The sequence below is a fragment of the Ambystoma mexicanum genome, chromosome 3q (genome assembly GCF_040938575.1).
Source record: "Ambystoma mexicanum isolate Mex_15411 chromosome 3q, UKY_AmexF1_1, whole genome shotgun sequence".
In the NCBI taxonomy this organism is placed as follows: Eukaryota; Metazoa; Chordata; class Amphibia; order Caudata; family Ambystomatidae; genus Ambystoma; species Ambystoma mexicanum.
This window is the reverse complement of record NC_090926.1, coordinates 918,611,431-918,633,528: the sequence shown is the minus strand read 5'-3', so window position 1 is coordinate 918,633,528 and position 22,098 is coordinate 918,611,431. Positions and strand designations below refer to the sequence as shown.

At 52.1% G+C, this 22,098-nt stretch overlaps 1 long non-coding RNA gene across 1 annotated transcript in view; it reads right to left on the bottom strand.

Annotated features, from left to right (window-relative positions):
* The window catches only part of LOC138583113 (uncharacterized), a 32,697-nt gene extending 11,876 nt beyond the window's left edge, over positions 1 to 20,821 (bottom strand). The window contains exon 1 of the long non-coding RNA XR_011305158.1: positions 20,575 to 20,821. This is a non-coding gene — a long non-coding RNA (uncharacterized lncRNA). The remainder of the gene's footprint in view (positions 1 to 20,574) is intronic.
* Positions 20,822 to 22,098: the final 1,277 nt, after the last annotated feature.

Here is a 22,098-nt window from a genome sequence, read left to right as displayed (position 1 = left end):
TTCACACCAGGTAGACAGAGTAATGACAAGCTAGCCCAAAGACGCTGCAATCCCTTTAGTGAGCCTAATGAGTTGCTTGTTCCCCTGGGCATAGAGTAAGAGCCCAGGAGTGTGTGAGGGCCAGGAGGTGAGAACCTGACCTCAGCCAGAAGAAACATAACACAAACAAAGCAACAGCATGAACAGTGACATTCAATCAGTGGAAGAACTAATTGTATATCACTAACAATGCCAATTATCCTAAAAGGGGATTTTAACATAGCATGGGACCCCTCTAAGGACAGAACCAAAATAGCACAGGGGGCACAAGGGAAACCCTGGCCTTGGTAGACGCGTGGAGGGCGTTTGAAGGGATAGCAGGAGGGGTACACCTTCTACTGGCATGCTCACCACAAGCAGTCGAGGATAGATTACGTGTGGCTCTCCAGAAGTCTGCTGGGCCACACTACAGGGATCTCGGTCGAGACTATCATGCACTCAGATCACGCACCCATAACCCCACACCTGAAAAGAAACCGACGACCTGCTGCCAAATCGGTCGAACAACTGTATCAAGCAAATTATCCGCCCCTCCTAGAAAGGATCAGAACGAAAATTATGGGGGCCCCTACCCATAACACTGCTAGGCCAAATAAATGTTATAAAAATGGTCATATGAGAGTTATCCGGGATCGGCAGAATGAAGATAGGGGAAAGAGATGGAGGCCAACGGACAGATCAGTAGCAGGGGAAAACTTGGAAGAGATGCTATGGAAACCCAAACCAGATAAACCACCCGAAATGTCCTGTAGCAAGATTCTGGCTCTAGTGGGCGACGCGTAGAATGAACCAATGAAGAGGGGACACATCACCCCTCACCCATCACTGTTCACGCCGTTATTGGACAATCCACAATTCACCCCGGGACACAAAACCGCTGCATTCACCAAATGGCAGCAGGGGGGGATGCCAAAAGATCAGAGATATGTATGCGCGGAATCAGGTCAAACAATTCGACCAATATACGGCAGACTTCGAACTGGGGGAGAGGGAGAGATTTCGCTATGCACAACTAAGGCACTGGTTATTCCAACCCTCCATGAAACAAGCAGGGACATGCTAGCTAACGCCCTTTGAAAAATACCTGAATATAGATTCCGGCGACAGGCGGGTGGTCACCTCCATATACGTGCACCTAAAAGTGGTTGAAGATCCCCCTCCGAGGCCATACATGAAAACATTGAAATTATCCACGGGACACTGAATAGAAAAGAGCGAATGGTCGAAACTATGGGTGAGCATTCCCAAGATCACGAGATCCCTCCAAATTCGGGAAATCTGGGTAAAACTGCTTTTCCATTGGCACCCAACGCCCTAAAGACTACACAAAATTGACCTGGGGGAATCGAAATTCTGTTGGAGGGAATGTGGAAGGGAGGGAACGTGGAGCCACATAGGTGGGACTGCCCCAAAATAGAGAGATATTGTGAGAGCATACAAGAGGGTTCTGCACAGACTGGTCAAGGTTATTGGAGTTCCTACAGGAAGGATCGAGGGGTGCTTGGTGTCCAAGGAACATGCGCCTCTTGGGTATAGCAGGATAGCCTCTGATCGAGCTACTACAGGGGAGGTGCCCCGAGGACTGAACAGAAGCACGCAGTGCAGCACTGACTCATGACACCAAGGATAACGAAGCCCGGAGATGGCACTTTAGCACTATGGACTACCGTCAAACCAAAGGGGGTGAGGGGGCGTACACATTTACGGTTGAATGTCCATTTTGGGATGCCCAGGCCCTGTCATTGGATTCAGTGGTTTCCTGTTAGGAAATAAGATGGCCCCGGTGGCCTCTTGCTTTCTATCGCCTGTTACCTTACTTTTCCCAAAGTCACAGGAAGCCCTGACTCTGTCCCTTCTCCCTGACTGGCTGTTGGGTGAAGTTCCATATATGGTGTTGTGGGGGAAGTCCAGGCCAGACTGGCTGGAGCCTTCCCAATCACTGTATGTTGTGGGTACGCCCTTGGGGTGGGACCTAGGTGAATGGAGTGTGTGACGAATACGCACTCTGTGTTATGGGTGTCTAGTATCTGGCGTTTGACACAATGACTGAGACAGCCCTGCCCAAAACTGGTATGAATGCAGTGTGTAGTGCTGAATGGCATGGTACTTGGCCGAATCCACATTCTGTGTTGAGAGTGTCTGGATGGAGAAGAATGGCCTGAATGCACTGTGCGCCTGATTGGCTGCCTGACTGCCCTTCTGAGTGATTGGTTGCCTGAGTGTGACCCAGCAGAATGAATGGGAGATCAACAGTATATCTGGGGGCCTTTCACTACTAGAAATCGCTCAGAAGCTGAAGTAGAAACTGACATCGAAACTGACGCAGTTCAGAAGCTGAAGTTGAAACCGATGCTTACCTTTGAAGCCCACTGGAAGAAGAACTGCTGCTGCTGTCCTTCGCTAATCTGAAAGCTGCTGTGCCTTCAAGGAACTGATCCAAGAGAGGACCTGGCTAGGAGATCTCTTCCCGAGCTACAAGGGGCCATTGTGCACAAGCCGATCTTTGCCAAAGCTCCCTGGTAGACAGACCTACGAAAGGCTGCCGACGCGGAGAAGGGGACCGCCGAGGAGATCAAAGAGAAACACCGGACAGCCGTCCGCCGTCGCCGACCTGAGCCACAGAGCTCCCTTTGCCTAAGAACATTTGATCCAAGGACTGGGACTAGAAATTGGTATGCTTCAGTCTGGTCTTCTGGGTGTATTGCTGTCCATGTAGAGATCTTTCTTGTATGGCCGTCAGTGTGGTTGCTGTGGTAAAATCATTAGGCTTGCTTTTTTGGTGTGGTTTTGCATACTGCATCAGTTATGCTTAGAACGTCAATCTCTGCGGTTCACTATCCTGTTCAGGAAAGCATGGTAGCCTACTAACCCTTGATTTGCCAGCTTCTTCAGACTGTTGAATGCCCTTTGCCCTAGTGGGCTCATATTGTTGGATCTGTCCACAATATATGAGCTGGTTGGAAAATTGGCAAAGTTCTTTGCTTCAACTGGCTGCTTTTTTGTTCTGGATTTCAATTCACCGGGTGTACGCTGATTATGCCCTAAATTTTGTTGAAGCACTTATGGAGCAACAGGTGTTTCTTCAGGGAGTGTGCAAAGCGGTCTCCTTTGTTACCCAGGATTTACTCTTCATCGCAAACTTTGTGTGGTGTACTGACTGTTGGATTATGATCAGACGACGGATGGACCAATTTATACTTTTGTTCCCTGCCCCACTCTTCAGAGGGTTGCCCTTCATCATGCTGGATGCTTGTGGGCAGGGGCTGGGGGGGCTTGCAATTTGTAAGCAAATGACAGATCTTTGACCGGTGCTTGTCTGCAGGACTTGGAATGTTAAGCTACATCCTTTTTGCGTGCCTTATTGCAATTTATCCAGCATTCTGCTTTGCAGGTAGTGAATAATGCATACGTGGTACCTCCAGCATTTGCTTTAAAATTGTGATTTTTCCCTTTTATAGTCTGTGTGTGTCTGTGTGTGTGTGAAGCTCAGATTCCTATTAAGGATGGAGGTGCTATCTTATACCTGTTGCTCATTCCTGGTCTGATTGGAATCAGGGGTGTTGGCGGAGGTCCTGGCCCATGCGCCACAATCCGATCAGGCATTCCCCTTCAGAAAGATGTCCTTTCGTGGCTAAAAAGTTCTGTGAGAAGCCCCAGGCCAAAGCCCAGATGAACAAGAAATTGGACAGCCGCTTTAGGCTACTGGATGGGGAACAAGTCCTCCTGGCCTCCCACCCTCAACCACACTCTTCAGTTGTGGCGGCAGCCTCTTGTATTCCAAGCCATCCTCGTTGTCGTCCACAGCAGGGGCCGCCTCTACCTGTCTATACAAGGAGGACAGGGCCCTCGAGTCTATTCGACAGGAGATGTTGTTATCTCAACGCTGGGCTGTACTTGCGACAGGCCAACGCTGATACCCTTCTAGCCACGGTGAAATAGAAGCTGTGGCGAGAGATCGGGGGTGTTCCTGCCCGACATACACCCGGAGAGACAGGCCTCTATTAAAGCCAGGCTGACAGAGACCTGCGCAGTTGCGCAGGACCTCATGGGGTCTTTGGTCTCGCACATCGACACAGCCAGTAGATGCCTCTGCCTGGGGGTCTAGAGGAGATGGACGGCGTAGATGCTTGCCACAAGGTTCTCCTTAGATGTAAAGGAGAGGAGTCTAGACCTTCAGTTCGAAGGGACGGACCTCTTTCATTCGACCACCGATGACAAGCTGACAGTAAAGAAGACCTCAACGCAAACTGCCAAGTCCCTGGCCATCCTGACCAAACCTGGGCAGAAGTCCTTCCCTCAAACCCAGGGCAGGTCCGACTTCAAACCCTGCTCCTTCAGCAGCTTGAAGGGGTTCAGGGACCATGATATGCTGCAGCCTGACTGATCCCCCAGCGACCACAGGAGGAAGCAGCAGAGGACCTTGCACCACTTTTTCCGCTCCTCCTCCTCCGCTCCTACCTCGGACGCCAAGAAGCAATGACGTGACGGTCGGGTAACACAGCTCGCTGGTGGGGGCCGGCTGGCTCTCTTCGCAGCTGCACTGGCTTCTGTCTGCCTCTTCTTTTTCCTCTTTTTCCTTCTGCTTCAGAGAGGATCCCCGGCACTGTTGCGGGAGATCCTTCTTCTTTTGGACATGCAGGTGTTGGAGCCGGTTCCTCAGTCAGATATGGGCTCCGACCTCTACTACAGGATTTTTGCATTACCCAAGAACAACCAGGCTTGTTTGAGGGTAGTGTAAGGAACTCATGGTGTCAACAGTAAAGACAGACAAGTGCTCACAGTTCAAGGGTGTTTATTAAACTGTATGCAGGTTGGAAAAACATCTAATCTAAACCTAAATCTACAATGGGAGTAAGCGTCGACCATCAAATGAAAATAGGCAGTCCTAATGGCGTTGTGTCAAATAAAAAGGGCCTGGGCGGCGCTGTTGCGCTCGGTGAAGATGGCCACCTAAGTGAAGGCTCTGTGCTGGGAGGCATTATTCTTGTGGAAATCAGCGTTGGTGCACCGTAGTCTACCGAGGGGACATCAACAGATTACTCCCATGCACCCTGTCTAATTATCAGCCGGGTCTGGAGACGAGAGCCGGCTCCGTTACGGAGCTTTGGGCGGCTGTTGGTGGACTGGGAGTCGGCATCGGCCTGATCCGACTGACGCTTCCGTGGGAGTGTCTGCTAGGGCCGGGCATCTGCGGCCTGCTGTGGGCGAGGCGCTCTGTGCCCGCCTGATTGGATTCCCCAGCACTGATCAAGCCGGATCCTCTGCGCCCAGGGGTGGGGGGGGTGTACAGAGCTTCCCTAGGGGCTGCTACGGTTGCAGCGACATCGAACCCCGAACCTTGGAATCTGCGGCTTCTGGTGTGCAGCGTGGACTGCTGCCGCACTCGACCCTTCTGGCGCTGAGCGGGTCTGCTCTGCCACTGCTCCGGGCCGGGGTGTGCTGGTGGGGGGGGTGCCTGCCGCAGCCTTCCTAACATCTACACACTTGGTGGGGTGCCCCCCCCTCCTGCGGCCCTGGACGGCTGGAGCCCGGAGCCCACGACACAGACGGTGAGTCCCTGGGGGCGGGTGGGCCTGGATCTGGCAACCACAGCTGAGGCTTAGTTTTCCCTGGGCTGGCCCCACCCCCTCTGGGGACACTGCGAGCCTCGCTGCGGCCTGTCCTGCCCCTGCCGGGGGTGCTGCTGTGCGGCGGGGGTGCTCATTCACTCCCCCACAATCTGTGTTTCTCCCACGGCTGCACAGAAGTTCGAGCTCCACGAGCTGCCAACTTGGGCCATAGGGGGCACAACTGAATGGTCATTGGCCTCTGGGTGCGCTGATGGTGGGCGGCCCTATACTTACTCAACATTGAAGATCACACCCTGCTCAGGCGCTGATCAAGCCTCAACAACCCCATCCCAGTTCATGCTGCTGCGACAGTGAAGGCTCCCATCCCTCTGCAATAGCCCAGAAATAGGTGCCTCTGATAGAGCTTGTTGATAGAGGGCTCTGGATCCCTGGGCTTCTCCACCCTCGCCCACCTGCAGAATTCTTGCCTTGCGAACCTCAACAGGGGGGGCCACTCGGATGCAGTGTGTGTGTGGAGTCTGGCCAGGTTGCACAAAGCTTAAACTATCTACACCACCCACTCGCCCTACAACCCGGTGTTACGCTCACCTGGCTCCCACAGAGGCGTCGATCTGGACTGGACTGCTGTGATCTCCACCAATGTGACACGTAGGGCCGAGATGACGGACTGGACTGGCCCACTTAGCTTTGTTTGCTTGGCCCGTAGGAATATTCTTCTGCAAATGGAGAAAGGGAATTAACCACCCGTGGAGTTGAGCGTAAATCCCCCCACCCCGCTGTTCTCCCCACTGATCACCTTGGATGTCCCCTCTTATAGTCTCGCCTGATGATTGGAAAAGATGAGCTCTCCATCCTGCATTGAGCGCAGGGGCGCGTAGATAACCAGTTACTTCACTGGCTGGAAGGAATTGGTGAGTTCCAGGACAATATTGATTCCGATATTCCTAGCAAGACGCCGTAAGCATATGTAGTTCGTAAGAGTTCAAATGCCTGACTTTCACTCTTGTCCGATTCCTTGCAGGTTGCAGCTTGACCCTACTTAAGAGTTCCTTGTGGCAACCGGTAATGTTCTGGTAAGGATTTGTATTATCCAACACAGTTCGAAAAAATTATGTCCATATGTAACCTGTTGCTTTCTCCCTTATTCAGGCGCTGAGAGAAAGTATGAAGTCTCGGGGAATAATGCCTCCGGCAGTAAAATCAGGTAAGTCTTTTGTGGTGAGGAGGGTTTCCCTTGTTAGTCCCTTGTTTCACCTTGCTGTCCTTTTGTTTCCCCTTAGGGACCGGGGTTCGGCTAGGATGCAGTGGAAGCTGCGCCGACCCGTGAAGAAGAATAATACCCGCGGTGGTAAAATCAGGGGTAAGTCTATAGAGGGTATTCCTCTGTGTATTCCCTTGGCTCACCTTGCTGTTCTTGTCTTCTCCTTAGGTGCCGGAGTGCGGCGGGAACATGCAGGAGGATGCGGTGAAATGTGAAGATGCGGCGAAGGCCGGTGAGTTCAGCGCGGCACTGCAGCAGGCGAGGCGGCGCGCATAAAACAACTTCTTTCTTCCAGCTCGAAGGCGCGATGGATCGGGAATTCAGGTAAGGATCAAAGGTATTGCTCTTGTTCTAACCTTTTCTCCTTCTTTCTCCCTTTTTCTAGGAGCTCCAAACTCGAGGCGGGCGTGGCAGAAGACTGGATGCAGACTTGCAGGCACGGTGAGCGTTACGCTGCTGGATGCAGAATAACGCGAAGCATGTGCTGTTCTTCGAGCGTGGTTTAAATAGCCTCCAAAGTAGTCCCAGGTAAGTATTCCTCCTCAGCCCCACCCGAGTAAAAAATAGTCCCTAGGTAAAATCGTCCCTTCCAAGCCTCGTTTGGCTTGGAGCTCAGGCAGCATGGTCTGCATCAGGTAAGTTTGCAGCATGGTCTGCATCAGGTAAGTTTTAATCTATGAGCCTGGCGCCTATGGCGCCAGGACTGACTCCATATGAGCCTGGTGCCATAGGCGCCAGGACTGCACCCAAATAGCTCCTAGCGGGGGTTGTTGGGCTTGCTTGGGGGTAACTTGATGCCTGCTTCCGGGGTTGCTGGACATGGTCTGGGTCCCCGGGGGTAGGAATCATGACACGGGGGAACGGTAGCTGGTGTGGCCGAGCCACGCATACTGAGAGCTCCCACCGACCAGCAACTGTGATGCTCTAATTGAGCTCCAGAAAGTCCTCTTCACCCTAGCCACCCAGTGACCCCTTTCCCACCTCGATCACCCGACGTCTCACAGTTGCTTACTGGGCAACCTCCCTGATACGCCAGAGACCACAAACTCCTTGGACCATAGCGCTCCCTTGTCTACTGAGGTCCCCAGGATCTGCGCTCTAACTTGGAACATCACTGGTTGGTTCTGCCTGGGCATTCCTGTCACCGGGCTCCCTGTGCATCTACATACTTGCCAACTGGCCTGGCGACTCGGACCGCCGACCAGGCCCGTCGCTGTATACTCTGGACACCCACAAGCTAATAATGGGTCAAGCTCCTTCAGACCAACTGGGACTGGCTAGGCCCCATCCAGTCACCCTCACTCACCCTTGCGATCACTCTCTCCACATACTGGTCTCCCAAGTCTGCAGACTCTCCCCCAGTCCACATCATGACTAAGGGCGCAGGGAAAAAACAGAGCTCCATCAACATGTTTACTAAAACACTGTCTAAACAGGCAGAGGAGGCACCAGAGCCGGAACCCACCACTTCAACTCCTCCAGACTCCATAGAAACACAGAAAATGCTGGAATATATCTGCGAAGGGTTCACCACTTTGCACTCCAAACTGGATGACATGAATGGCTCCATATCCTCGATCGCAGCGCACATTGAAAAAACCGACAACCGAGTTGCTGAAATTGAAACGAGGGTGGGCGCTACGGAGGACGACTTGGGCTCTCTCCGGGTGTAAGTCTCCTCATTATCTAGACACGTGCTGGAGGTAGCCAAAAAAAAAATGAGGACCTCGAATCGCGCTCTAGACGCAATCACCTCTGCATAATTGGGGTCCCCGAGGACGGCATCAAGGAACCCATGGAAGACTACATAGAGCGCACTCTACTCACACTTCTTGATTCTCCCAGGCTCTCGACACAGTTCGCAATTGAAAGAGCCCATTAAGCTTTATCAGCAAAACCCAGACCTGGCGCGCCCCCGCGCACCATCATAGCCAGGGTGCTAAACTTTCGGGATCGTGACGCCTTCCTTAGGGTAGCGAGAGCCAAATGGGATCTTTTCTTGGGGTCCTCTAGGATCCACTTATACCCAGACTTCTCAGTGGCGGTTCAACAGGAACGCAAAACCTTCCTGGCAGTCAAGAAGAGGCTGCGTGACCTGGAGGTTAAATATTCCATGTTGTATCCCACCAAGCTACGAAATGAACACTCTAACCAGGTTTTCTTTTTCACAATCCCGGAAGAAGCCTCCAAATTCATAGACAATCACTTTCCAGGTTGAAAGTTCATGGCCTCATCACTTTGTTGACGTTTGATCACCTATAGGGAGGGGCGCCCCCGTCCCATGGGCGCAGGAGATCCATCCTTCTGTCATGTGTCTACAGTTCACTCTGGCTCTACGATGTCTTGATCTCCCCGTCATTAGTAACCTCTTAAACTACATGTTAACGGTTTTTGATGCACCTCTCTATCCTTCATGAGCCCTCAGCCCAGGGTATTGCCACCAGGCCAGCACACGGGCCCCCAGGCGTTGATGCCATTGGTTTGGATTTGGTTATGGGGTTGTCATTCCTCTGATTGGGGGAGGGATGTTGGTGGGGGTGGGGGTGGGTTGGGATGGGTGTTATGGTAAAAAAAGGCTTGATATTCATGAAGAAGGCAGAGTGCGGGCCAATGCCAGGTCAGTTGCGTACTGAGAGGGGGCTCGCTCATCTAGCCCGGCCTTCAGGCCCTAGGTTATCACCTCTCCGAACTTCAAAACCTATGCAGTGCTCTTATTTCAATGGGCGACAATGTGATACTCATGAGTTGGAATGTGTGGGGGCTGGGGAATTATAGGAAAATGCGACAGTTACAATTGCACGCCATGAAGTGAAAATCCTTCTTTTACAAGGAACACACGCATATGCTGAACACTGTGGAAAATTCGCCAAAGGGTGGGGTCCCCAAAGATATTACAACAACTATTCTGCCCAGAGTCGGGGGGTTATGACACTGATCTATAAAAGCCTCAAATTTACTGGTAAATCTTTGCAGGTCGACCCACTGGGTAGATATGTATTGCTTCATGGTGTCCTACAGAATAAAGAACTGGTGTTATTGAACATCTATGGTCCCAATGTAGACGACCCCGAATTTTACCTCCACTTAGCCCCCCTCATAGGCAGCTTCCCTATGGTCCCGATACTGTGGGGGGCGACTTCAATACAATACTAGACGTGGACCTGGACAGATCGGGCTCCAGACCCCGCCAACTCTCAAAAGCAGCCTACACCATTCTATCATCGCTTCCCCGACTGGCTATAGTAGACGTATGGAGACTTATACCCTGACTCCCAAACATACTCCTTCTATTCCCCGGTTCACGACTCACATTCTAGGACTGACCGATGGCGGATATCAGACATGCTGATAAGAAACGTTTCACAGCAATCGATTCTCCCTAGAACTCTTTCCAACCACTCCCGGGTGACTCTCTCTCCCTCTCTGCTGGGGTCCAGACTACGATGGAACTCGGCAGTGGAAAATGAAACCACACTCCTTGCTCGATACAGCCTTTAGCTCAGAGCTAGAGACTGCCATTGAAGACTTTTTGAAAACAACACTAATTCGGTCACTACACAATCCACCCTTTGGGAGCCATTTAAAGCCTACATCAGGGGTATCGCCATCTCCAAGGAAAGTGATATTCTGAAAGCGATCTGAGGAGATATCCGGAAAAGTAAGTCGGCCCTCTCGTCCCTCGAGTCCCAATACGCTCTCCTTCCATCTCCTGAGATCCTCGCGTCTTTAGGTACGGAACTTGATGCGTCTCATACTCATGCGGAACGCAAGGTGAAATTCCTCGACAACCCCCAGCTCGTGAGAAAATACGGGGAGGGCGAACGGCCAAGCCGACTCTTAGCCAGACTCATCCGTCGAGAGTTTGGATCCCCCAACATCCCCGCTATCGAGAGAGCAGACGGCACTCTAGCCACACTCCCACAGGATATTAACACTGAGTTCCTGGTATTCTATGAAGCCCTTTACTCAGAGGATGAGAGCGTCCCAACAGCGGAGATCGATGCTTACCTAGACGACCTTCCCCTTTCGGTCCTCTCCTCTGAAACTAATTGCTCTCTCGAGAGGCCGTTTACTGCGGAGGAGCTCTCAGATGCCATCGATTCGCTGTCATCTGGTAAATCCCCGGGCTCGGACAGCCTTCCAGTAGATTTTTACAAACACTTCAAATCCCTCCCAATACCTCACTTGATGGCCCTATGGGAAGAAGCATGCATAGTGGGTAGGCTCCCCCTTCTCTCTGGGAAGCCATAACAACGGTTCTACTTAAACCTAGCAAGGCCCCCACCCCTGTGGCTCGTACCGTCCCCTCTCACTAATCAACTGCGATGTCAGCATTTTTGCCAAATTGCTAGCCTTATGCTTGGCCCCCTTCATGTCACACATCATTCACCCCGATAAAGCAGCATTTATTCCAGGGCGCTCCACCTCTCTACTTGATATTATTAGTAGAATTAACCCGAACGTGCAAGCTGTAGTTGCTACACTGGACATGCAAAAAGCATTCGACTCCATGACCTGGAAGTACCTTTGGCGGGTCCTCGGAAAATGTAAAATTGGGCCCAGTTTTCGTTCATGGGTCGGGCTACTTTACTCAGATCCGGTGGCTAGGGTCCGTACTGAGGACAGATGCTCATCCCTATTTCGAATTGCCAGAGGTACGAGGCAGGGCTGCCCCTTTTCCCCCTTAATCTTTGCTATAGCTATGGAACCGTTTGCTGATAAGATGCGCCAGTGGCACGCTCGCAGAGGGTTACGAACAGCAGGCCAAGCGGATATCATCTCTTTATATGCAGACGATGCCCAGCTCTATATCCGGTCTCCCGCTATCAACCTTGCCCCGATACTGGAAGACGTTGTCCACTTTGGGCGTGTTTCTGGACTCAAAGTAAACTGCTCCAAATCCACCCTGTTCCCACTCACTGAATGCACACGTTCCCCTCCCAATCTTATGGGGTTCACTTGGTCCCAATCGAAATTTACTTACCTCGGTATAGAGGTGACTCGCCGTCCTGAGACATTGCTCCAGGAGAACTATCAGTAGCTCACAAAACTCTCTGAAAAGGCTTCTGGCTGGGTGAGAGTTCCAATTTCCCTGGCAGGTCGAATTGGGGCGTTCTAAAGATGGTCGTACTCCCTTTTATATAAGTTAATCAATCTGCCCCTGTTGCCGGGGAGACTGCTTTTTCCAAGCGTTGACCCGCACTATTAACACTTATCTGTGGCATTCTGGGGCAGTCCGACTAAAACTTGCAACATTGTCCACCCCCATGTAAAGCGGCGGATTCATGCCCCAGATTTTCTCAAATACTGGCTGGTGGCGCAGGCCCACTTCGCCTCGCACTGGTTTAACACACAGGATCCCCCTCCGCATGTTAGACTCGAGAGAATGGCAGTCAGTGGCCGAGACGTCCGCTCCTTGATTCTCTCCCCATTGCCGATCATGTTAGAGTCACTAGACCCCGTTAGTTTCCAGATTTTAGAGTGGGCTAGGGATGTGCTATCAGGCACATCCTATCCATTCCACGGCGATCTACCACTGTGGAATTTCCTCCCAGGGGTCCCATACTTACCATCATCCATCATACAACGGTGGGCTGAAACGGGCTACGAGGCAATCCGGGACATCTTTGAGAGTGGTGGTTTTGTTGAGTGGTCGGATCTTCCACCCATCCTCAGACAGAAACCATCCGCATGGCTCCAATACTCCTCCCTCCGCAGAGTTCTTAAAATCACATACCCTGACTTCCCTGCGCTACCTCCCAATGACCCAGTAGTTGCGGAGCTATGCAGCTTCAACTCCTTTAGGGGGAAGGTATCCAGACTATATGCCCTCTACAGGCCAGATCGACCCCCCCCCCTGCAACAAACTGAAACATAAATGGGCAGAGGACTTGGGGGTGGTGATGTCCGACCAACGCTGGAATCTCATGTGTGCGCGCACCCACAATGTGTCCTTTAACTCCTGATTCAAATTAATCCAGTTCAAAGTCCTGCACAGGTATCACCTCACTCCGATTCAGTTGCACCGCATGTCCAAGGACCACTCCCCCAGATGCCCCAGGTACGGAACCGACAGCGCCACATACATACACATGATCTGGTCCTGTCCTAAATTAGCGCAGTACTGGGAGGAGATATGTACTCCTATGACTGTCATTTTGGACTACACAGTCGCTCCATCCCCTGCTTTGCGTCTCTTTCATGACTTCCCGGACTTGAGTCGCGACTCCAAAAAGCTGGCAGGCCTCTGTATGTTACTCACTGTCCACTGCATCTTACTATGCTGGCTCCGCCCTGGTCCACCCTCACACTCGCAATGGCTTAGGGCAGCCACCTGGGCAATTGACACGGAAGAGGTCTGGGCTAATCAACAGCCGACGCATTCCAGGCCCAGGAACATATGGCTGAGATTCTGCTCTTATATGGCCTCCATAGCTACAGACTCTGATGGTGCATCTCTTACTTCATCTTCTCCCACCTCCACCATGGCCTGAACCTTTGATTACCCAAATTGCTCCTGTGTTGTTGCGCCCCTCTGCTCATACCCGCAAAGCAATGTACAATGTTGAAATCGGACTGTATGCACTGCAATTGTCACGTCTGCCCCTGTTGGGCTTCTGCCTCTTCTGTGTTGTCAAGCTAAATAAAGTTTAATAAAATAAAAAGGGCCTATACTAAGAAACCTATTGCCAAACCTCACAACTAATACAAAAAGGGTGTGGGATAGTTCTCAAGAAAAGAAAGAAGTGCAATGTGGCAGTGGGAGCCCCGTTCACCCAGCCAGAGCCCACTCTGGTAATGACGGATTCCTCCCTCTCGGGCTGGGGGCTACCCTAGATGGCCATTTGATTCATGGCGCATGGTCCAGAACGGAGGCCCTCCTGCATATCAATCTGCTGCATCTCAAAGTGGTAGGCCTGGCTTTTTCTACTGGTCATCAGGGGCGACGCGGTTCTGGTCAGGACCGACAATTCCACGATGATGTTCTACTTGAACAAGCAGGGCGTCACCCCCTCGCCCCTCCTGTGCATGGAGGCAGTGTCAAACTGGGAGGGACCCAGTTGGAGGGGACATGGATATCTGCGGTCCATCCCCCGGGGGACAACAATGCGGAAGCGGAACATCTCCGCCGTCTGGGGCTAAACACCTACGAATGGGAATTACACATCAACTGTTTGTTGCCCCTATTCCAGAAATGGAGGTTCCCAGATCTGCACTTATTTGCATTTCCTCTGAATTCCAAGTGCGCCCTCTTCGCTTCATGGGCGGGGTGGGGCCAGCGGTCTCTGGGCGACACGTTCCAACTCTGCTGTCAGTTGCTATCCGTTTCCTCCTCCATTGCTCCAGCGGACCCTCTGCACATTTTGAGCCTCAGTAGACTGCAGCCTCCTCCTAATCGCCCCCCCCACTGGCTGTCGAGGGCTTGGTTCTCCGACCTGCTGCAGTTGCGCTCCCAGGGGCCTGTCCATTTCCCACACCCCTGCAGGGGCTTCCTGACGCAGCAGGGCGTTGGGAGCACCCGGACCCAGCAAGCTTGCCCGCTTGGCCTGGCTCCTGATCAGCAGAGACTGCCCCACTCCCAGTTTTCGTACGACAACTGGGAAATCATCCAGGAGGCCCTCCACGTGTTCTCAGTACAAGAGTAGGTGGACCAGGTTCTGCCACTGGGCTCACGACAAGGGGCTGGACCCCACTCACCTGCACCCTGGACGACGTACTGGCCTTTTCTACACATCTGGCTCGCTATGGAGACCAGGTTGATACCTGTCGCACCTATTTGGTGGCCATTGGGGCCTACAAGAACTCCCCAGAGCGCATTTTTTTGGCGGCCACCCCTGTGCTTAAGGCTCACCTCAAGGGGTTGTCCAGACGGTTTCCTCTGGTTCATGGGCACACACCCGGTCTGGGACCTCAGCGTGGTTCTGGCGGCTTTACAGCGTAAATCTTTCAAGCCAATGGCCTTGGTCAACATCAGGCTGGTGACGCTCAAGGCAATACTGTTGGTAGCGCTCACTTCTGCAAGCAGAGTCGGCGAGCTGCAGGCTCTGTCGTGCAAGCCCTTCACCACCTTCCACAATGACACGGTAATCTTGGGCACTCATCCAAACTTCTTGGCCAAGGTGGTCTCTCCGTTCCATTTGAACCAGGAAATCTGTCGGCCAGCGTTCGTCCAAACCTGCCGTCGGTGCTGAAAGGGTATTGCATTACTTAGACTTGGAGAGCGCTGAAGATGTATCTCTCCCGGACGAGGTCTTTCCAGAAGTCATTAGCAAGGCGGCTACCTGAGCCACTTCGTCTGCTTTCTGTTAGCACTATTCCCTTGATACCAGTTCCAGGTGGGATGCAGCGTTCGGTCAGGCGGTTCTGTTGAACATTCTTGCTTCTTCTTAATCTTGAGGCAGGTTGTCACAGCATCACCCGGTTGTCTTGATCAGTGGAATCACCCACAAGGATGGAGGAAAGGGGACAGGACATATGAGTAATTCAAGTTACTCTACTTAGTTACTGGGTGTCAGGTTTCTTGGTCTTGGGCGAAGGTAGCACGTACACCTGCCTCCCCGTTGGATCTTGGTGCCTGGATTGTACACAATCTCAGGCCCCCGTGACCCGCCGCGGAAAGAGGGTTAGGGTCTGCTGGATTGGATAGGTAGGGGTGATGGGTAAGGGGATTCAGGGAAAAGGTTTGACTTGTTGCCCCCCTACTGGGGTTCCTGAAATCGCTGATGCTCCGCCCACCCACTCCTGCACACTAGCACACTATGCCCCCCAAAGCCCTGCCTAGTCTGGCCTTCTCCGGCCCTAGTAATTCTGCTTTGATACCTGGCACATTGTATTTTAGGATTCTCTGGTGCGTTACTGGTACGCACTCACATTGTGCTGATTGTTTGAACTCACAACCGGCACACCTTAAACAGGTTCACTAGTACATTGCAATCATATACCCACTGGTTACATGCAATGCGTTGGTTGTTGGAACTCACAACCAACACACATTAACTAAAGAAACAAGATGGCACTTAGCTTTGTGTCGTGCAGCGGGGTACGTCTGCCATGAGCTGCGGTCCCAATGTTCAAGCCGTTTTGATCCAGCAGAGCGCCGCTACAAAGAAATCAAAAGCACGTGTGAGCTTGTGTTGCGGAACAGTATAACAGAACACTTGACAAGCTACCAAAACTGCCCACTGGCGGTCTACAGCATGCAAATGCAGTCGATTTGTGGTGCCGGTTCTCCGCCACTCATGCTACTGTGCATCGGAAGTTGCTATCAGCTGTGAGCACCTCTGTCTTTAAGAGTTACATTGCCCAAACACTGCTTGCGTTCTATTCAGTTACTCCCCGAACACAATGCTCCTCCTGAGAGCGCTGCCTTGCCCAAACGCTGCTTGCGTTCTATCCAAATAAACACTCCGGAATTAACCAATAGTCTGACTTGTTAGATAAAAGCACTTATCTGTTGCTGAATGCAGGGCCTGTAGTATTCGCAGGCGGGGAATGGCCCTGCGGTTCGCAGCCTGCAGGAGCCCTCCGAACACATGTACTCTCTCTCTCTCTCTCTCTCTCTCGTGTGCTGGTATATATAATACAATGTCCCCATTTTATATAAGCCTATACTTAATCATGAGAGGGGATAGGGGGGTGGGGGGACAATGTGAAAACACTTCAGCAGCAGCAGTCCTGTGGAAATGTTCAATGATTCACTGGTGCCTGCAGTCTAGCACAAAAAAACCATTGTCACAAGCTAACAACACCAGGGAAAGAAACTAAAATACATGCAGACATTAAACAGGAGGAAAGGAAAACAAACACGAGAAGTAGACAAATGCAATAGGCTCCCCCAGGCCCCACTTGACTCCATAAGGAAAGCCTGAGTCAACATATGCATAGAAAGTATGAAATCCCCACAGATTGTGTTGCAGATGGCGATTCTGTGCACATGTTGAAGCAGTGCCTTCTTTCATCCCTTCGTGCGGTAGCTGCACTAACATTCTCCAGAATCTCTAAATGTGAACATAGAGCAGACCAATGTTTACTGAGGGCTGATGCCCCTTTTCACTTAGCTGCACTGTGTTGCTCCAAACTGTTTGCCATACTGGAGTAGGGATGTAACGGTATACCGGTAAAGATACCGTGAACCACTTAATTGAACAATAATAACCGTCACATTGTTTATACCGTTATACCGTTCATACCATTAAGTTTACTTTTCAATCTGATTTGTAAAGGCTGCAGTAAGCAAGTGCTGCGCAGACTTGGTCTTACACTGTTGGATCTGCCGTCTGCCAAGTAGTTTCAGTTGGAGCAGTTTTTAATGCCATTCCATAAACCACACGTGCCCGACACAAAATCAATATGTTAGCAATAGGAAGAATAGATACAGTGCCAAGAAGGAAAAGGGTTTACTTTGGGGTGGTGGCTTTGGGGTGTATATATTTATAATGGATAATGTTCTCTAAACATATGGCAATGGGGGATTTCCCTGGTTCTATCATTGAATTTACATATAATAAGTCAAATCTGTTGGTATTCCCTGCTGCCATACCAAAGGGTAACATGTCTGTGATTTCTGAAAACCTTTTGGCCCGCAAGTAAACTAAAGGCTGTAACGTAAAGAGAGAGTGGGTGTGTGTGTGTGTGTGTGTGTGTATGCACACAAGCGTATACTACCATCAGCCTCCATTGATCTGTGGCATGCAGGTTATCAAGATGGCAACATGTTCATCTTCACCAGTAGCCAGTGGGGGGAACAAAAAGTCTAAATGACCACTTAAGAAAAGCCATTTAGTTTGCTTTGCCAGTTGTAGCAGGGCCCCTCCCCCTCTCCACACGTGTGTTTGGTGGAAGCAAGTCATTTCAGTGGAAAGTATGTTGAAAAGCCCAATTCTGGCCCTGGGTGCATGGTTTTGTTTGAGATAATAAATCTGTCAATTTATGAACTTTTAGAAAATATTTGTTAAGATTAGTTAACTCCACCTGCTATACCGCGATAACCATGATATACCGTCATTTGGCAAGAAGGTTATCGTACCGTCATAAAACTAATACCGTGACACCCCTATACTGGAGAGATAAAGGGATAATGTGGGTTCAATCGCAGGGTGAAAGGTAGCCGTTTACAGCCTTCCCATTGATATACAGGATCTTTTCATGAACATCTTTTTCCTAATTCTGGACGTGAGATGCTGATCAGGTAGGTTGCAATTACTCTACTCCAGAAAGCCCCCACCACTCTACCATACCTCTCGCTAAAGTACACCACCATAGGCTTACACCATGCACATTTAGAGAAATGTATGACCTCCGACCTAAATCTACGCATGGCTGGACTGTAAATGTTGTTTTGCATTACTTACGAACATAATTCCCAATGTTAGCATATACCACACTCATATGGAATTCTTAACATCAGCCTGCATCACATAGAGATAGAAAAAGTGAATGTTAGCACGTGCCACACCTAGATGGAACTTGAATGTTACCATGTGCCACACTTAGAATGGAGATCATCATCCTGCCCTAAATCGAGATAACTATTGGGAAGATTAGCAAGTGCCACACTTGGACGGAATGTGTAGATTAGCAAGTACTACACTTAAACAGAACCGTGAATGTTAGCATGTTAAATTTCATATAACCCACTAACCAATATAAACTCAAATTCTCTGCATACGTATCTTTCTAAAAAAACTCACACAACCATCTCTCGCACAAGCCGCACACACTTCACCACACTGCAACAACACATAAGCCGCACCTACAGCACACACGGACTGACTGATACCCGCACCAAAGCTCAGCACCCGGTGTATACGGAGTTGAAGCTGCCAACAGTACACCACTCCTCTCACTATCCTAGTCCCTCTTCACCTTACTAACGCATCCCACCTTCTCATTTGCAGATCTGCCAGAGCACCTGGGGACCAATTCCGTTGGTGACGGTGCGCTATATAAGTACCTTTAACAAAGTTCGTATCACATAGTAGTGCCCTTTTGAGGTCACTGGGGGTCTTAAATGGCTATGATGTTAGTATAAGTGGAAATGACAGTTTCACTTCTAAAAGCCATCGGCGATGGCCAGTTTATTATTTTATGTGAGTCTGCCAGCCCCCCTCTGAGGAAATAGTTATGTAGCATTGCTCATGTAGAGAGCTTATAATTATGTGCACGGGGAGAGGAAAGTGAAACATCACCTTGCTTACCCTCACCTGGGAAGTAGAACCCTCAACGTGACAGCATATTGATTGATTATTTGTATAGCGCCTATACACAATGTGTTTCAAAGCGCTTCAAGGAGGGTGGGAACATGGGAGAATACAATTACATTCAAATAGGTCCTTGAAACAGGTCAGAATGTGAAAAATAACTATCAAATCATAACAGATAGTACAAGTGCATGGAACAATAAGGGAGAGGTGAGGGGGGAAAAAAGGAGACAAAACTAGCAGTAACATTACTATGCCCGACGACAATTGTTGCAGTGCAAGAGTGACAAGAGGAGGGGGGGGAGGAGGGGAGGTAAGGGGGGAAATGGAAAGCGGTAAGGAGAGGAACAAAACAAGTGACTAACTACAAGATAGTGCAGGGGAGGGAGTGGGAGGAGAAGACAAGAAGGGAAACAAGGAAGACACTGGCAGGGGCAGGGGGGACAGGGAGACACGGGGGCAGTAGGTCAAGGCGACACTGGCGGGGGCAGGGGGGACAGGAAGACACTGGCAGGGGGCAGAGGGGACAGGAAGACACTGGCAGGGGGCTGGGGGCACAAGGTGACACTGGCAGGGGGCTGGGGGGACAGGAAGACACCGGAGAGGGGACAAGGAGATACTGGCAGGTGCAGGGGGGACAGGGAGACACTGGCGGGGGCAGGGGGGACAAGGAGACACTGGCGGGGGACAGGGGGGACAAGGAGACACTGGCGGGGGGCAGGGGGGACAAGGAGACACTGGCAGGGGGCAGGGGGGACAAGGAGACACTGGCGGGGGGCAGGGGGGACAAGGAGACACTGGCAGGGGGCAGGGGGGACAAGGAGACACTGGCAGGGGGCAGGGGGGACAAGGAGACACTGGCTTTGGGACAGGAAGACACTGGCGGGGGCAGGAAGTCACTGGCGGGGGGCAAGGGAGACACTGGCGTTGGGTCAGGAAGACACTGGCAGGGGGCAGGGGGGACAGGGAGACACTGGCAGGGGGCACAGGGAGACACTGGCAGGGGGAAGGGGGACAGGGAGACACTGGCAGGGGGCACAGGGAGACACTGGCAGGGGGAAGGGGGGACAGGGAGACTGGCAGGGGGAAGGGGGGACAGGGAGACACTGGCAGGGGAAAGGGGGGACAGGGGGAAGGGGGGACAGGGAGACACTGGCAGGGGGCACAGGGAGACACTGGCAGGGGGAAGGGGGGACAGGGAGACACTGGCAGGGGGAAGGGGGGACAGGGAGACACTGGCAGGGGGAAGGGGGTCAGGGAGACACTGGCAGGGGGAAGGGGGGACAGGGAGACACTGGCAGGGGGGACAGGGAGACACTGGCGGGGGGAGGGGGTCAGGGAGACACTGGTAGGAGGAAGGGGGGGACAGGGAGACACTGGCAGGGGGACAAGGCGACACTGGCGGGGGGCCGGGGGGACAACAAACCAGAACGGGACTCGAGTTTAAAAGCACCCGAATGCTCTGCATAACCACTCCCCCACCCTCAGGTGCTCCTTTTCCTACCTGTCAGCTGAAGGGGAAAAGGGAGGGGATCAAACGGCATCGCCTCTGCAGAGTGTAAACATAGGCGGTGAACCAGCTTCCTCCGGCTATCTGCCAGTTCGCTTCCCCTCGGATTTGCCTCCCTCTCACTCTGCATCTCCCTGGGAGGGAGGGAGATCTCTTAACAGGCCCGTGTAACGTCGGAAAATGGGCTATCAATGCGCTATCTTGGGCGAAATTGCCCGTCGAAAAATGCTTTCCTGCCAGTCGTTACTGCGCATGCTCACCAACACAGCGCATGCGCAGTAGCACCCTAAGCATTTTTCGACGGCTGAGCAGATTTCGACGTTACAGCGGCTCTTGCCTGCGCCGCAAGAAGAAACAAAATGGTAAAGCAAGTTCCTCCCACCTGGAGGAGTAAGAATGGCATGGCCGTTACTGCCGCTACGCCATGAAGGACGTACGTAAAGGACGTACTCCTTCCTGGGGGAGAGCAGGCAGTCCATGCTGCCTCAAGGATGATTGGTATTCCTGCCTGGAGGAGAACAGGCGGCACATGTTGCTGCAAGAACTGTTGATACTCCTGCCTGGAGAGAGCAAGGGGCCCACGCACGACAATGACTTTTGGACTCCTGCATGCGGGATTACAAGCAGCTCATGCAGCTAAAATGACTAGTGGTACCCCTGTCTGGTGGAGGACTAGCGGCACATGCCCTGACAGTGCTACAGGCCCCTGCCTGGCGCAAAAGCCAGAGGAGCACCCTGACACACTGGACACTGGAAGCAGGCGCTCCCAAAAGGGGGAGACCTGCACTGCCTCAAACAAGGCACTGCCATCAGGGGGAGAAGTGTGCAGTCTAAAGCAACTCCGACCTGGGAGAAGAGGTGCATCTCGGCAAGACCTGGCGCAGCAGTGGCTTTTGCAGGAAGCCACCACTGTGACCCTGCCGATACTTGCGACCAACTGGCCAGGAGCTTGTCATGATTTGGGACACGTCCCAACAAACAGGCAAGAACCGTTGCCGCAGTGGCTGTATCCCGGAGCCCATTAAAGTGAGTGAACATTCCCGCCTGGAAGGGAGCCAACATGGACCGCTGGCCATCCTGCACTCAAGCACCACAAGCTACTCCCGCCTGGGAGGGAGCCAGCAGATGGTGCGACCTGGACCGCGGCCCATCCTGCAACCCGAATCCCTGCCACGCCGTTGGGATGACTGCGTCTCTGCCCGGTGAGCCTGGATGAGAAGGCTGCCATCAGCCCTGACTGGTAGAGAAGAATGGCACGGCAACAACGGGTGCCGCCAAGGCTTCACGCAAGCCACCACACTCTCTCTGCCTATCCTTGTGTCCAATGGGCCAGGAGCGGGTCACGGTGTACGCCCCTGCCACCACCGAGTGGTGCGACAAGCTCTGCCGCCGCAGTGGCCATACACCAGAGGCGAGTCACAAAGGTCTTCCGAAAGGGGGAGATGACATGTGGAAAACAGCCTTAGCCAGGCCGCGGCTTTCCCCGAAGAGAGTGCTTGTGCAGCCAGGAAGGAGGCA